Source organism: Anolis sagrei, chromosome 12 (genome assembly GCF_037176765.1).
Source record: "Anolis sagrei isolate rAnoSag1 chromosome 12, rAnoSag1.mat, whole genome shotgun sequence".
NCBI lineage: Eukaryota > Metazoa > Chordata > Lepidosauria > Squamata > Dactyloidae > Anolis > Anolis sagrei.
Window position 1 is genome coordinate 19,341,539 of NC_090032.1, and position 16,159 is coordinate 19,357,697.

Here is a 16,159-nt window from a genome sequence, read left to right on the forward strand (position 1 = left end):
GGGGAAAGCAAAGGTTGGTCACCTTGCAGCCCAAAAAGACACACACCGAGATGGAGCCGGGAGGAATTATAATTAATTTATATAATAAAATAATGGAATGGTGTAATATAAATGCACGTTGGAATAGAATAAAATAATATAATAATATAATAGAAATGTATGATATAATGCAATATAAATGTATATTCTAACAGAATAAAATAATTGATTTTATTATAATAAAATAAAATAATATAAATGTATGTTAAAATAGAGTAAAATAATTTATTATATTACAATATGATATAAAAATATAATATAATTTTATATTATAATAGAATAATATAATAGAAATATATATTCTAATAGAATAAAGTAACTGTATGAATAATAAAATAAAATAATGTAAATGTATGTTATAATAGAGTAAAATAATTTATTATATTACAATATAATATAAAAATATAATATAATTTTATATTATAATAGAATAAAATTATTTATTTTATTATAATAAAATAAAATAATATAAATGTTAAAATAAAGTAAAATATAAAATATAATTTTATATTATAATAGAGTAAAATAATTTATTTTATTATAATATAATAATATAATAGAAATATATATTTTAACAGAATAAAGTAACTGATTTTATTATAATAAAATAATAAAATAATATAGCTATATTATTTTAAATAAAGTAATGCAGCTATATTATTTTATATTATAATAAAATAAAATAAATGTATGTTATAATAGAGTAAAATAATATAATATAATAAATATAAAATATAATAGAAATATATATTCTAATAGAAATATATATTCTAATAGAATAAAGTAACTGATTGTATTATAATAGAATAAAATAATAAAATAAAATAATACCGCTATATTATTTTATATTATAGTAAAATAATATAATTTTTTGTTATAATAGAGTAAATAATTTATTATATAATATAATATAAAATATAAAATAATTTTATACTATAATAAAATAATTTAATTATAATAGAATAAAATAATAAAATAAAATAATACAGCTATATTATTTTATATTATAATAAAATAATATAAATGCATGTTATAATAGAGTAAAATAATATAATATAATAAATATATAATATAATATAATTTTATATTATATTATAGTAAAATAATTTATTTTAATATAATAATATAATAGAAATATATATATTAATAGAATAAAGTAACTGATTTTATTATAATAGAATAAAAAATATAATACAGCTATATTATTTTATATAATAATAAAATAATATAAATGTATGTTATAATAAAATAATTTATTATATTATAATATAATATAATATATATTTTATAATAGAATAAAATTATTTATTTTATTATAATAGAATAATACAATAGAATATTTATATTCTAATAAAGTAACTGATTTTATTATAATAGAATAAAATAATAAAATAATATAAATGTATGTAATAATAAAAAATTATATTATAATATATAATAATATATAATATAATAGAAATATAGATTCTAATAAAGTAACTGATTTTATTATAATAGAATAAAATAATAAATAAAATATAGCTATATTATTTTATATAATAATAAAATAATAGAATAGAAATGTATATTGTAATAGAATAAAATATTTTACCATAATATAATATACTAAAATAATATTATATTATTATATATAATGGAATAAAGTAATAAAAATGTATATACTAACAGAATAAAATAATTTATTTTCTTAATAAATTATAATAATTGTAAATTAAAATTTTATTTATATGATTACAATATTATAATATCAATGTATGATCATAACAATAATCCATCTCTTGCAGCGAGCTCTAGCTTCGAGCAACCAGCAACCCTTCTTGAGATGCCAGGAGAATAGAGACATACACCATAGCCAAGGCGAGGAAGCTCATAGTAAATAAAGGAGCTGGGCATTGCAGATTTGCTGCTTGCTGGCATCCCATACATTATATACATACATACATACACATAGATACAGCTCAGATCTCTCCAAGCTGGAGTTTGATACATAGAGAGAAGACCCCCAACTCACCAACCAAAGGCCATTTTTAAGGGGTTCGACCCAAGAAATCTGAATATTTGGAGGAAATAAAGGAGGAAGGAAAGGATGGAATATAGATAGAGATGGGAAAGGATCTAAATCATCAAAAACACCAGTGGAAGTGGGAGAGAAGACCCCCAACTCACCAACCAAAGGCCATTTTCAACAAATATGAATATTTAGAGGAAAGAAAGGAGGAAGGAAAGGATGGAATATAGATAGAGATGGAAAAGGATCTAAATCATCAACACCAGTGGAAGTGGGAAGCTTCTCCCCATCACCCAGTGTTTGATATATGTTGGGGGTCCCTTCAACCTTGAAGCAATGGGGTTCTGAAGGATCCAAGGGGTGATTTGGGGGGGGGGGTGATTTCAAGGGGAGCCCAAGATGTCCTCCCACGCCCCCACTTCCTCGCGTGGTGCAAAATCCCCCCAAAGATAGAGAGAGATGGATAGAGATGGGATCCAGACAGAGATGCTGCAGCGCCTCAGGACCCTCCCTCCCCTTGGATTCCCACGCGAGAAGGGGAAACACGCGTGTCACGGACGCGGGGAAGGGTCTCGGGTGCAGCCCACGCCCCACGTCAAGAGGATAAGGCACATTTTGACACCAATGGGGAGTCCCACGCGTGGGGAAATGGACCAGTTTGGAATTGTCGGGTTTTGCATCGCCCTTCTCCCGACAATTCAGACCCCACCCACTCACCCAGGTACCTGCAGGATCCAGAGAGGAAGGAAGAGGATGGTGCTGAGGCAGGCGACGGCCTCGCTCCCCAGAGGGAGCTGCAAAGGCGGCTCCGGAGACAATGGGAGAAGCCGAGAAGGAAGGAAGGGATGCTGATGGGGGGAAAGGAGGAGGAAGGCAAGGCAAGGCGAGCAGGCAAGCGGCGGGGAGGGAGGGAGGCTCCGGCCCGCCTCCTCCTCCTCGGCGTCGTCTGAGGCGCCCAGGATGGAGAAGGAGGGAGGGGAGGAGGGAAAGGGGGGCGGAGGAGGGAGGTCCTGCCCAAGCCCCAGCCAAGCCCCGCCTCCCCCTCCCCCCCCCCGCCCTTCCTCAGCCTCCTCTTCCTCCTCCTCCCGACGCCTCCGCCTTGCCTCTCCTCCTGACACTCTCCCTGCTCCATCCAAGGAAAGGATGCAAGGGAGAGACATCAGAAGGGAAAGGGTGCAAGTGAGGGTCCCTGGAAGGCAACAGAGGCAAGTGAGGGGCCCTAAAATGCAAGAGATGCAAGTGGGGGACCATGGAAGGGAAGGGATGCAAGTGAGGGACCCTAAAATGCAAGGGATGCAAGTGAGGGTCCCTGGAAGGCAGAAGATGCAAGTGAGAGGCCCTAAAATGCAAGGGATGCAAGTGGGGGACCATGGAAGGCAAGGGATGCAAGTGAGAGGCCCTAAAATGCAAGGGATGCAAGTGGGGGACCATGGAAGGCAAGGGATGCAAGTGAGAGGCCCTAAAATGCAAGGGATGCAAGTGGAGGACCATGAGGGACCCTTCACTGCAAATGAGGGACCCTTCACTGGCATCCCTTGCCTTCCATGGTCCCCCACTTGCATTTTAGGGTCTCTCACTTGCATCTTTGGCTTTCCAGGGACCCTCACTTGCATCCCTTGCATTTTAGGGTCTCTCACTTGCATCTTTTGCCTTCCAGGGACCTTTACTTACTTCTCTTCATTTTAGGGTCTCTCACTTGCATTCTTTGCCTTTCCAGGGACCCTCACTTGCTTCACTTGCATTTTAGGGTCTCTCACTGGCGTCCTTTGCCTTCCAGGGACCCTCACTTGTGTCCTTTGCCTTCCAGGGACCCTCACTTGCATCTTTGGCCATCCAGGGACCCTCACTTGCATCCCTTGCATTTTAGGGTCTCTCACTTGAGTCCTTTGCCTTCCAGGGACCCTCACTTGTGCTCTTTGTCTTCCAGGGAACCTCACTTGCATCCCTTGCCTTCCAGGGACCCTCACTTGCATCATTTGCCTTCCATGGTCCCTCACTTGCATCCCTTGCATTTTAGGGTCTCTCACTTGCATCTTTTGCCTTCCAGGGACCCTCACTTGCATCCCTTGCATTTTAGGGTCTCTCACTTGCGTCCTTTGCCTTCCAGGAACCCTCACTTGCATCCCTTGTATTTTAGGGTCTCTCACTTGCGTTCTTTGCCTTCCAGGGACTTGCATCTCTTGCATTTCATGGTCTCTCACTTGCGTCCTTTGCCTTCCAGGCACCCTCACTTGCGTCCTTTGCCTTCCAGGGACCCTCACTTGTGTTCTTTGCCTTCCAGGGACCCTCACTTGTGTTCTTTGCCGTCCAGGGTCTCTCACTTGCGTCCTTTGCCTTCCAGGGCCCTCGCTTGCATCACTTGCATTTTAGGGTCTCTCACTGGCATCCCTTGCCTTCCAGGGACCCTCACTTGCGTCCTTTGCCTTCCAGGGACCCTTACTTGCATCTCTTCATTTTAGGGTCTCCCACTTGCGTCCTGTGCCTTCCAGGAACCCTCACTTGCATCATTTGCCTTCCAGGGACCCTCACTTGTGTTCTTTGCCTTCCAGGGACCCTCACTTGCATCCCTTGCCTTCCAGGGACCCTCACTTGCACCCTTTGCCTTCCAGGGACCCTCACTTGCGTTCTTTGCCTTCCAGGGACCTTCGCTTGCATCATTTGCCTTCCAGGGACCCTCACTTGCATCCCTTGCCTTCCATGGTCCCCCACTTGCATTTTAGCGTCTCACTTGCATTTTTGGCCTTCCAGGGACCCTCACTTGCATCCCTTGCCTTGCATGGTCCCTCACTTGCATTCCTTACATTTTAGGGTACTCACTTGCATCTTTTGCCTTCCAGGGACCCCCATTTGCATCCCTTGCTTTCTAAGGACCCTTACTTGCATCCACTGCCTTCTAGGCTCCCTCACTTGCATCCTATGCCTTCCAGGGTTCCTCACTTGCATCCCTTGCCTTCCGGGGTTCCTCACTTACACCCATGGCCTTCAAGTATCTCTTACTTAAATCCTTTAATTCTGGGGTCTCTCACTTGCGTCCCCTGCCTTCCATGGTTCCTCATATGCATCCCTTGCCTTCTAAGGTCCCTCACTCGTATATTTTGCCTTCCAGGGACCCTCACTTGAATCCCTTGCATTTTAGGGTCTCTCACTTGCATCTTTTGACTTCCAGGGACCCTCACTTGCATCCCTTGCATGTCAGGGTCTCTCACTTGCATCCTTTGCCTTCCAGGGACCCTCACTTGCATCTCTTGCATTTTAGGGTCTCTTACATCTTTTGCCTTCCAGGGACCCTCACTTGCATCCCTTGCATTTTAGGGTCTCTCACTTGCATCTTTTGCTTTCCAGGGACCCTCACTTGCATCCCTTACCTTCCAGGGACCCTCACTTGCATCCCTTGCCTTCCAGGGACCCTCACCTGCATCACTTGCCTTCCAGGGACCCTCACTTGCATCACTTGCATTTTAGGGTCTCTCACTTGTGTCCTTTGCCTTCAAGGGATCCTCATTTGCATCCCTTGCCTTCCATTGTCCCTCACTTGCATCCCTTGCATTTTAAGGTATCTCACTTGCATCTTTTGCCTTCCGGGGACCCTCACTTGAATCCCTTGCATTTTAGGTTCTCTCACTTGCATCTTTTGCCGTCCAGGGACCCGCACTTGCATCCCTTGCATTTTAGGTTCTCTTACTTGCATCTTTTGCCTTCCAGGGACCCCCACTTGCATCCCTTGCATTTTAGGGTCTCTCACTTGCATCTTTTCCTCCCAGGGACCCCCACTTGCATCCCTTGCATTTTAGGGTCTCTCACTTGCATCCTTTGGCTTCCAGGGACCCTCACTTGCACCCTTTGCCTCCTAAAGTCTCTCACTTGCAACCCTTGCCTCCTATGGTCTGAGGGAACCTAGAATGCAAAGGATGCGTTCTCTATGATTCTATTATTCTAATAATAATAATATTAATATCTGGTGCAGGCAAGTGAAATCACAGGTATGGGTTCTGTGGTGACAGGGATCTCATTAGATAGGTAGATGGCAAGCTATTTAACCTCAGTAGACTGAAAGCCAAAACCAAGGTTACAACAACATCTGTTATAGAACTCCAGTATGCTGATGACAATGTCGTCTGTGCGCATTCAGAAGAAGACTTACAAGCCACTCTAAACACCTTCGCAGAAGCATACGAGAAGCTCGGCCTGTCATTAAACATCGAGAAAACCAAAGTGCTCTTCCAGCAGTCACCAGCCAATCCCTCTCCAATGCCAAAAATACAGCTTAATGGTGTAATCATTTCTGCGCCCTTGACCATTTCTGCTCCCTTGGCAGCCACCTCTCCACCAAAGTCAACATTGACTTTGAAATTCACCACCACCTGAGCTCTGCAAGTGCAGCATTTTCCCGAATGAAGCAGCGAGTGTTTGAGGACCGAGACATCCGTAGGGATACCAAGGTGCTTGTCTATAAAGCTATTGTCCTCCCAACCCTGCTATACGCCTGCGAGACATGGACTGTCTACAGACGTCAACATTGACACTGAAATACAATATGGCCTGAGCTCTGAAAGTGCAGCTTTTTTCCAAATGAAGCAGAGAGTGTTTGAGCACTGAGACATCCGTAGGAAGACCAAGGTGCTTGCTTATAAAGCTATTGTCCTCCCAACCCTCCTATATGCCTGCGAAACGTGGACTGTCTACAGACGTCACATTCAACTCCTGGAATGATTCCATCAGCACTACCTCCGAAAAATCCTGCAAATCTCTTGGGAAGACAGGTGGGGAAATGTCAGCGTGCTGGAAGAAGCAAAGACCACCAGCACTGAAGCGATGGTCCTCTGCCATCAACTCCGCTAGACCGACCACGTTGTCTGGATGCCCAACCATGGTCTCCCAAAGCAGTTGCTCTACTCCGAACTCAAGAATGGAAAACGGAATGTTGGAGGGCAGGAAAAGAGATTGAAAGATGGTCTCAAAACTCTGGCGTAGACACTGGGAACTGGGAAACCCTGGCCCTTGAGCGCTCCAGCTGGAGGTCAGCTGTTACCAGCAGTGCTGCAGAATTTGAAGAGGCACGAATGGAGGGCGAAAGAGAGAAACGTGCCAAGATGAAGGCACATCAAGCCAACCCCGACGAGACCGCCTTCCACCTGGAAACCGATGCCCTCACTGTGGGAGAAGACGCAGGTCAAGAATAGGGCTCCACAGTCACCTTCGGACACCAAACTTGGGGGAGTATCATCCTTGGACTATGAGGGGTCGCCTCAGTAAGTAAGATAGGTAACTAAGTTAAGATGCATCTACCCCATCGAATCGATGTTTGCAACCCCTGTAACTGCTAACCTGAGGGTCCCTGCGTGGGTGAACGGGAGGGTCGGGAGCACCCTCATTTGCCGGCTTCCCTGGTTTTGTGCAAGATGTTTTCCGCGGGATAAAAGGCTGAAACGCCTCTCCAAAGACTTAATTAGTGCCAGCCAGTGCTTTAAGCGAAAACACACTGGTATTTCGCTTCCCTTTCTTTTTATTATTATGTTTCGCCTACGGTCCCGCACCCAGCATTCGAACGTGGTCCCTGCAACGGAATTGGACCCTGAAGGCCGAGAGCGGATCTCCACCACGGCAATCTATTCTGTCCCACCAGAGACAAGCCTTCCCTTGCCCTCCTTTTTATTTCTTTGGCTTCTGCAGCATTCCAGAAGTCCCGTTAGATACAATACAATCCTAGAGTTGGAAGAGACCCCAAGTTCTAACCCTGTTCTCTGTGCGCGTTCAGAAGAAGACCTACGAGCCACTCTAAACACCTTTGCAGAAGCATACGAGAAGCTCAGCCTGTCATTGAACATCGAGAAAACCCAAATGCTCTTCCAAAAGTCACCAGCCAATCTCTCAGCAGACTGAAAGCCAAAAACGTGGTTACAACAACATCTGTTACACAACTCCAATATGCTGATGATAACATCGTCTGTGCGCATTCAGAAGAAGACCTACAAGCCACTCTAAACACCTTTGCAGAAGCATACGAGAAGCTCGGCCTGTCATTGAACATCGAGAAAACCAAAGTACTCTTCCAGCAGTCACCAGCCAATCCCTCAGCAGAGTGAAAGCCAAAAACAAGGTTACAACAACATCTGTTACACAACTCCAATATGCTGATGATAACGTCGTCTGTGTGCATTCAGAAGACCGACAAGACACTCTAAACACCTTCGCAGAAGCATACGAGAAGCTCAGCCTGTCATTGAACATCGAGAAAACCCAAGTGCTCTTCCAGCAGTCACCAACCAATCCCTCAGCAGACTGAAAGCCAAAAACAGGGTTACAACATCTGTTACACAACTCCAATATGCTGATGATAACGTCGTCTGTGCGCATTCAGAAGAAGACTTACAAGCCACTCTAAACACCTTTGCAGAAGCATACGGGAAGCTGTCTACAGACTGTCTACAGACGTCAACATTGACACCGAAATACAACACCACCTGAGCTCTGCGAGTGCAACATTTTTCTGAATGAAGCAGAGAGTGTTTGAGGACTGAGACATCCGTAGGAAGACCAAGGTGCTTGTTTATAAAGCTACTGTCCTCCCAACCCTGATATGGCTGCGAGACGTGGACTGTCTACAGACGTCAACATTGACACTGAAATACAGCATCACCTGAGCTCTGCGAGTGCAGCATTTTTCTGAATGAAGCAGAGAGTGTTTGAGGACTGAGACATCCGTAGGAAGACCAAGGTGCTTGTTTATAAAGCTATTGTCCTCCCAACCCTGATATGGCTGCGAGACGTGGACTGTCTACAGACATCAACATTGACACTGAAATACAGCATCACCTGAGCTCTGCGAGTGCAGCATTTTTCTGAATGAAGCAGAGAGTGTTTGAGGACCGGGACGTCCATAGGAAGACCAAGATGCTTGTTTATAAAGGTTTTGTCCTCTCAACGCTTCTATACTCCCGCGAAACGTGGACTATCTACAGATGTCAACATTGACACTGAAATACCACACAGCCTGAGTTCTGCGAGTGCAGCTTTTTTCCAAATGAAGCAGAGAGTGTTTGAGGACTGGGACATCCATAGGGAGACCAAGGGGCTTGTTTATAAAGCTATTGTCCTCCCAACCCTGCTATATTCTTGCTAGATGTGGACTGTCTACAGACACTAACATTGACACTGAAATACAACACCGCCTGAGCTCTGCGAGTGCAGCATTTTTCCGAATGAAGCAGAGAGTGTTTGAGGACCGGAACATCCATAGGGAGACCCAGGGGTTTGTTTCTAAAGCTATAGTCCTCCCAACCCTGCTCTATGCCTGCGAAACGTGGACTGTCTACAGACGTCACATGCAACTTCTGGAACGATTCCATCAGTGCTGCCTCTGGAAAAACCTGCAAATCTCTTGGGAAGACAAGCGGACAAATGTCAGCGTGCTGGAAGAAGCAAAGACCACCAGCATTGAAGCGATGGTCCTCCGCCATCAACTCCGCTGGACCGGCCACATTGTCCGGATGCCCGACTACTCCGAACTCAAGAACGGAAAACGGAATGTTGATGGGCAGGAAAAGAGATTTAACGATGGGCTCAAACTCTAGCACAGACACTAAGAACTGGGAAGCCCTGGCCTGTAAGCGTTCCAGTTGGAAGTCAGCTGTGACCAGCAGTGCTGCAGAATTTGAAGAGGCACGAATAGAGGGCATAAGAGGGAAACGTGCTAAGACGAAGGCGCGTCAAGCCAACTCTGACCAGGACCACCTTCCACTTGGAAACCAATGCCCTCACTGCGGGAGAAGATGCAGATCAAGAGCAGAGCTCCACAGTCACCTATGGACCCACCGCCAGCACACTGACCTTGGGGGACAATCTTACTTGGACAACGAGGGATCACCTAAATAAAGCATCATTACCATCATGTTCTTTTTTCAATGAGCTGTGGAGTTGTGTCAGCTCAGGTCCACCTTCTTTTAAAAATTCAGCAGGGATCCCATCAGGTCTGCTGGCTTTGTTTTTTTTTTAATTGGCGGATGACTTTGCTGACTTACTCTAATGCTCAAACTCTGGCATAGACACTAAGAACTGGGAAGCCCTGGCCTGTAAGCATTCCGGTTGGAAGTCAGCTGTGACCAGCAGTGCTCCAGAATTTAAAGAGGCACAAATAGAGGGTGAAAGAGGGAAATGTGCCAAGAGGAAGGTGCATCAAGCCAACTCTGACCGGGACCACCTTCCACTTGGAAACCAATGTCCTCACTGCGGGAGAAGATGCAGATCAACAATAGGTCTCCATAGTCACCTACTCGGACAACGAGGGATCACCTAGGTAAGTAAGTAAACCCTGTTCTGCCATTCGGGGAAACACCATCAAACCACTCCCAACAGATGGCCACCCAGCCTCTGTTTACAATCCTATCAAGAACGTAACTGTTCCAAGGGGTGCCAAAAACAGAGCTACAAAGGTTGCTTCGTTGCCTCTGAATCAGCCTTGCTGCACACCTATCTGTGCAATTGGCGAGAGAGGCTTCCCACTCAGGGAGTCTTTAATATTTAAACATTTCCTGCATTGGTATGATGAGGATGTCACATTAGGTAGCGCAAAAAAAGTGCCGGCTTGCTGTTTACTTTGAATGTAAATGGATATTCTGGAGGAGGGGGCAGCTATAAACAGACATTTAACACGAAACTCTGCTTCAAATGATGCAATTGCGTCTCCTTCTCTGGAGATCTGCGTGGCCATCTGTCGGGAAGGATTTGATGGTGTCCTCCTGAATGCTTCTCAACCTTCCTAATGCCGCTTCATGTTGTCTTGACCCCCAACCATAACATTATTTTCGTTGCTAATTCGCAACTATTATTTTGCTACGGTTATGAATCATAATGTAAATATCTGATATGCAGGATGTATTTTCATCGCTGGACCACATTTGGCACAAATACCCAATACACCCAAATTTGAATTCTGGTGGAGTTGAGGAGGGGAAATTGATTTTGTCATTTGGGAGTTGTAGTTGCTGGGATTTATAGTTCACCTGCAATCAAAGAGCATTCTGAACTCCACCATCGATGGAATTGGACCAAGCTTGGCACACTGAACTCCACCAACAATAGAATTGGACTAAACTTGGCACACAGAACTCCCATGACCAACAAGAAAATACTAGAAGGGTTTGGTGGCCATTGATTTTGAGTTTGGGAGTTGTAGTTACTGGGATTTATAGTTCACCTACAATCAAAGAGTATTCTGAACTCCACCAATGATGGATTTGGACCAAGCTTGGCACACTGAACTCCACCAACAATAGAATTGGACTAAACTTGGCACACAGAACTCCCATGACCAACAAAAAAATACTAGAAGGGTTTGGTGACCATTGATTTTGAGTTTGGGAGTTGTAGTTACTGGGATTTATAGTTCACCTACAATCAAAGAGTATTCTGAACTCCACCAATGATGGATTTGGACCAAGCTTGGCACACTGAACTCCACCAACAATAGAATTGGACTAAACTTGGCACACAGAACTCCCATGACCAACAAAAAAATACTAGAAGGGTTTGGTGGCCATTGATTTTGAGTTTGGGAGTTGTAGTTACTGGGATTTATAGTTCACCTACAATCAAAGAGTATTCTGAACTCCACCAATGATGGATTTGGACCAAGCTTGGCACACTGAACTCCACCAACAATAGACTTGGACTAAACTTGGCACACAGAACTCCCATGACCAACAAAAAAATACTAGAAGGGTTTGGTGGCCATTGATTTTGAGTTTGGGAGCTGTAGTTACTGGGATTTATAGTTCACCTACAATCAAAGAACATTCTGAACTCCACCAATGATGGAATTGGACCAAGCTTGGCACACAGAACTCCCATGACCAACAAAATATACTGGAAGGGTTTGGTGGCCATTGAATTTGAGTTTGGGAGTTGCAGTTCACCTACCTTGAGCACTGTGGACTCAAACAATGATGGATCTGGACCAAACTTGGCACAAGCACTCAATATGCCCAAAATGAATACAGATGGAGTTTGAGGGAAATAGACCTTGACATTTGGTGGGTTTGGTGGGCATTAACTTTGAGTTTTGGGAGTTGTAGTTCCCCTGCATTGAGCATTGTGGACTCAAACAATGATGGATCTGGACCAAACTTGGCACAAATACTCAATATGGCCAAATGTGAACATTGGTGTAGTTTGGGGAAAACAGACCTTGACATTTGGGAGTTGTAGTGGTGGGATTTATAATTTACCTGCAATCAAAGAGCATTCTGAACTCCACCAGCAATGGAATTGAACCAAACTTGGCACACAGAACTCCCATGACCAACAGAAAATACTGGAAGGGTTTGGTGGCCATTGACTTTGAGTATGGGAGTTGTAGTTCACCTACGTTGAGCACTGTGGACTCAAACAATGATGGATCTGGACCAAACTTGGCACAAATACTCAATATGGCCAAATGTGAACATTAGTGGAGTTTGGGGAAAATAGACCTTGTCATTTGGGAGTTGTCGTTGGTGGGATTTATAGTTCACCTACAATCACAGCGCATTATGAACCCCAACACCATGAAAGATGAGGAATGCTGTCCTCAATGGCCTTGTTTCAACATAACTAATAGTTGAGAATGCTGGGCTTTGGAGTCTTCAATAGAAGCCATTCAAGACAATCAACACTGAGGAATGTTGGGCCTCGGAGTCCTCAAAGAACATGCTTCAGTAGAGCCAAAGTTGAGGAACACTGGACCTTAGAGTCCTTGATTGATAGGCTTCAACAGAATGAAAGGTGAAGAATGCTGGGCCTTGGAGTCCTCAAAGAACATGCTTCAATAGAGCCAAAGTTGAAGAACGCTGGGCCTTGGAGTCCTTGATTGATAGGCTTCAACACAATGAAAGGTGAAGAATGCTGGGCCTTGGAGTCCTCAAAGAACATGCTTCAATAGAGCCAAAGTTGAGGAACGCTGGGCCTTGGAGTCCTTGATTGATAGGCTTCAACACAATGAAAGGTGAAGAATGCTGGGCCTTGGAGTCCTCAAAGAACATGCTTTAATAGAACCGAAGTTGAAGAAGAGTGTACCTTGGAGTCCTTGATTGATAGGATTCAACACAATGAAAGGCGAAGAATGCTGGGCCTTGGAGTCCTCAAAGAACATGCTTCAATAGAACTGAAGTTGAAGAAGAGTGGACCTTGGAGTCCTTGATTGATAGGCTTCAATACAATGAAAGGTGAAGACTGCTGGGCCTTGGAGTCCTCAAAGAACATGCTTCAATAGAACTGAAGTTGAAGAACAGTGGACCTTGGAGTCCTTGATTGATAGGCTTCAACAGAATGAAACGTGAAGAATGCTGGGCCTTGGAGTCCTCAATGGCTATGTTTCAACACAACGGAAGGGGAAGAATGCTTGATGGACAGGCTTCAAAGCAACCAATGGCGAGGAATGCTGGGTGTTGTAGTCCTCACTGGGCATTGTAGTCCAACTCCACCTCTTTGGGGGCCTTGCTATGGAATTCTGGGAGTTGTCATTGCATGCTTTGGCAGCTATAAAGGCTTAGCACAAGGAAAACTCCTTGGATTCCATACCCACGAGCCATGGATTTTAAAGTGGCGCCAAACTGCATCCATTCGGCAGTGTAGACGGACCCCCCACTGCAATGAGTCACCGTCCCAGATGGACCAAGAGGCTCAGTTGTCATTTGCATGGAGGTGGCGGCAGTGGCAGCACGCTAATGCAATATTGATCCCTGGGAAGCCAGCCAACAGCGGAGAGTGGCAGGAGATGATTGCAAAAGGAAGGTGCAACGGGGATGATGGAGGAGTTGGAGGTAAGCACGAAAAGGGAGGAAAATAGAAGGATAGGCTTCCTGGGAGTTCTGCTTTTCAGCAGAAGCTGGATGAGCATCTATCAGGAGGGCTTTGATGGTGGTGCCGAAACATTTTGGAGTGATTACTAAAGATTCAAACGTTTCCGAGCTGTAGTTTTTTAAAAATAATTTTAATTGAATTTTTTTGGAAAATTTTCTAAAAATCAGCAGATGAACGAATCTTTCTGAAACTTTGCAGGATCAATGCCCTGCTTATATTGTTTTACTAGCTTGGGGACCCGGCACTGCCTGGGTTATTTGAGAAAGGAATTGTGTATCAAGGTTGGTCTTTATCAGTTGTTTATATGGCTCGCAGTGGTCTCAGGAAGTTAGTGAAGGTACTGTGAGATCCATCATCTGTGGTCCATCCTCTTCCAAACTGCTCCAGGATGGAGAGTGGGTCATGGTGGCTCTGTGTGCCAAGTTTGGTCTTGATTGGTCATTAGATGAGTGCTGCAGAAGTCTTGTGCAGAAGTCTTGCAGATCGTCCAGTGAAGTGAGTGGAGGTACTTGAAATCCCATCATCCATTGTTCTCCCCCAAACCTTACCAGAATATTGAGTTGGCCATGGGGGCTCTGTGTGTCAAGTTTGGTCTTGATTGGTCATTAGATGAGTGCTGCAGAAGTCTTGTGCAGAAGTCTTGCAGATCGTCCAGTGAAGTGAGTGGAGGTACTTGAAATCCCATCATCCATTGTTCTCCCCCAAACCTTACCAGAATATTGAGTTGGCCATGGGGGCTCTGTGTGTCAAGTTTGGTCTTGATTGGTCATTAGATGAGTGCTGCAGAAGTCTTGTGCAGAAGTCTTGCAGATCGTCCAGTGAAGTGAGTGGAGGTACTTGAAATCCCATCATCCATTGTTCTCCCCCAAACCTCACCAGAATATTGAGTTGGCCATGGGGGCTCTCTGTGCCAAGTTTGGTCTTTATTAGTATTTGGATGAGTGTCACTGTGGTTTCAGGAAGTGAGTGAAGGTACTGCAAGTCCCATCATCCATCATCCATCCTCCTTCAAATACCACCAGGATGTAGGTTGGGTCATGGGGGCTCTGTGTGCCAAGTTTGGTCTTGATTGGTTATTAGATGAGGGTTGCAGCAGTCTTGGGAAGGGAGTGGAGGTACTTGAAGTCCCATCATCCATGGTCTGTCCTCCTCGAAAGTGCACCAGGATGTATAGTTCACCTACAATCTGGGATGTATAGTTCACCTACAATCAAAGAGCATTCTGAACTCCACCAATGATGGAATTGAACCAAATATGGCACACAGAACTCCCACGACGAACAGAAAATATATAGCAGTGATTGATTTGGGGGGGGGGGGCACCAAAATACTGTTTGCTTACCGTTGAAAATTACCTAGGGCCGTCTCTGGCTACGAGGCAACGTCTTCTTACCATCAAGAAGTTCTTATTAATGTTGAGGTCACTATTTGCTTGTCACATTTCTCATCCAAGGCCTCGATTCCCTACCAATCCGTGCCGAAATGAATTATTCAGTTTTCCCAAAACCGTCTAAATTAAAACCTCCCCCTTTTTTAAAAACATTTTATAATCTGCTTTTCGGCACACGCATGTACAAAAAAAAGTTCCTGGAGGAGAGGACAACAAAAGCATGGAAGCGCTCCGAGTGTTATAATCATCACACACACATACACGAGAGTTTATCCAATATAATCCAATCTATTTAGGCGCTGCAATGAGATCTATAATCCAGAGTCTCTCTTTAGAAAATGATTAAAAAGATCAAAAGCTTGGCTAGACAAAGGAAGGTTTGACATCCAGGCCTGAAACACAGATCCAAATCCGGAGGAAATATTTGGATATTGTCACGCTTGTTTGGAATTGCACTATATGGAGGTATAGACCCTGATGATGAAGTAGACCTATTTATTGTGCATCTACATTGCAGAGTTAAAGCAGTTTGGTATTGTCAGTGACATCGGCAGCACAGCGAGGCAGGAACAGATCAATCACAGCCACCTTTATTTTACAGCTAATTGTCCCCGAGAGTGGCGGAGACCCCCGCCTTCAAATTGGTCTGAACCGCAGCGGAGAGTTCCACAGTTCCTGGAAGCCGAATTGGGACCAACTGATGAAATGTGCCCCTGCAGGCAGCTCAAAACTAGGACTGCATTCAGCCTTCTATTACTTTCCCTTCTCCTCCCCTTCCCAGTGGGCCTACTCCGAAGCTGGACAGACAAACCCAGAACTCCTCCACCTGGCAACTCTTGAGGCGACAATTCGGTTGCTTTTGCTTACCCTTCAGACGTCTTCCCCCT

General features: G+C 43.9%; 1 protein-coding gene across 19 annotated transcripts in view; it reads right to left on the bottom strand.

Annotated features, from left to right (window-relative positions):
• Positions 1–3,033, bottom strand: part of NRXN2 (neurexin 2) — an 888,378-nt gene extending 885,345 nt beyond the window's left edge. For 18 of the 19 annotated variants that reach the window (XM_067472511.1, XM_067472506.1, XM_067472510.1 and 15 more), the window contains exon 1: positions 2,773–3,033. The gene's annotated coding sequence lies outside the window, so the exon portion shown is untranslated. Of the gene's footprint in view, positions 1–2,764 lie in introns of all 19 variants that reach the window. The other variant, XM_067472504.1, reaches the window with a different exon arrangement.
• Positions 3,034–16,159: the final 13,126 nt, after the last annotated feature.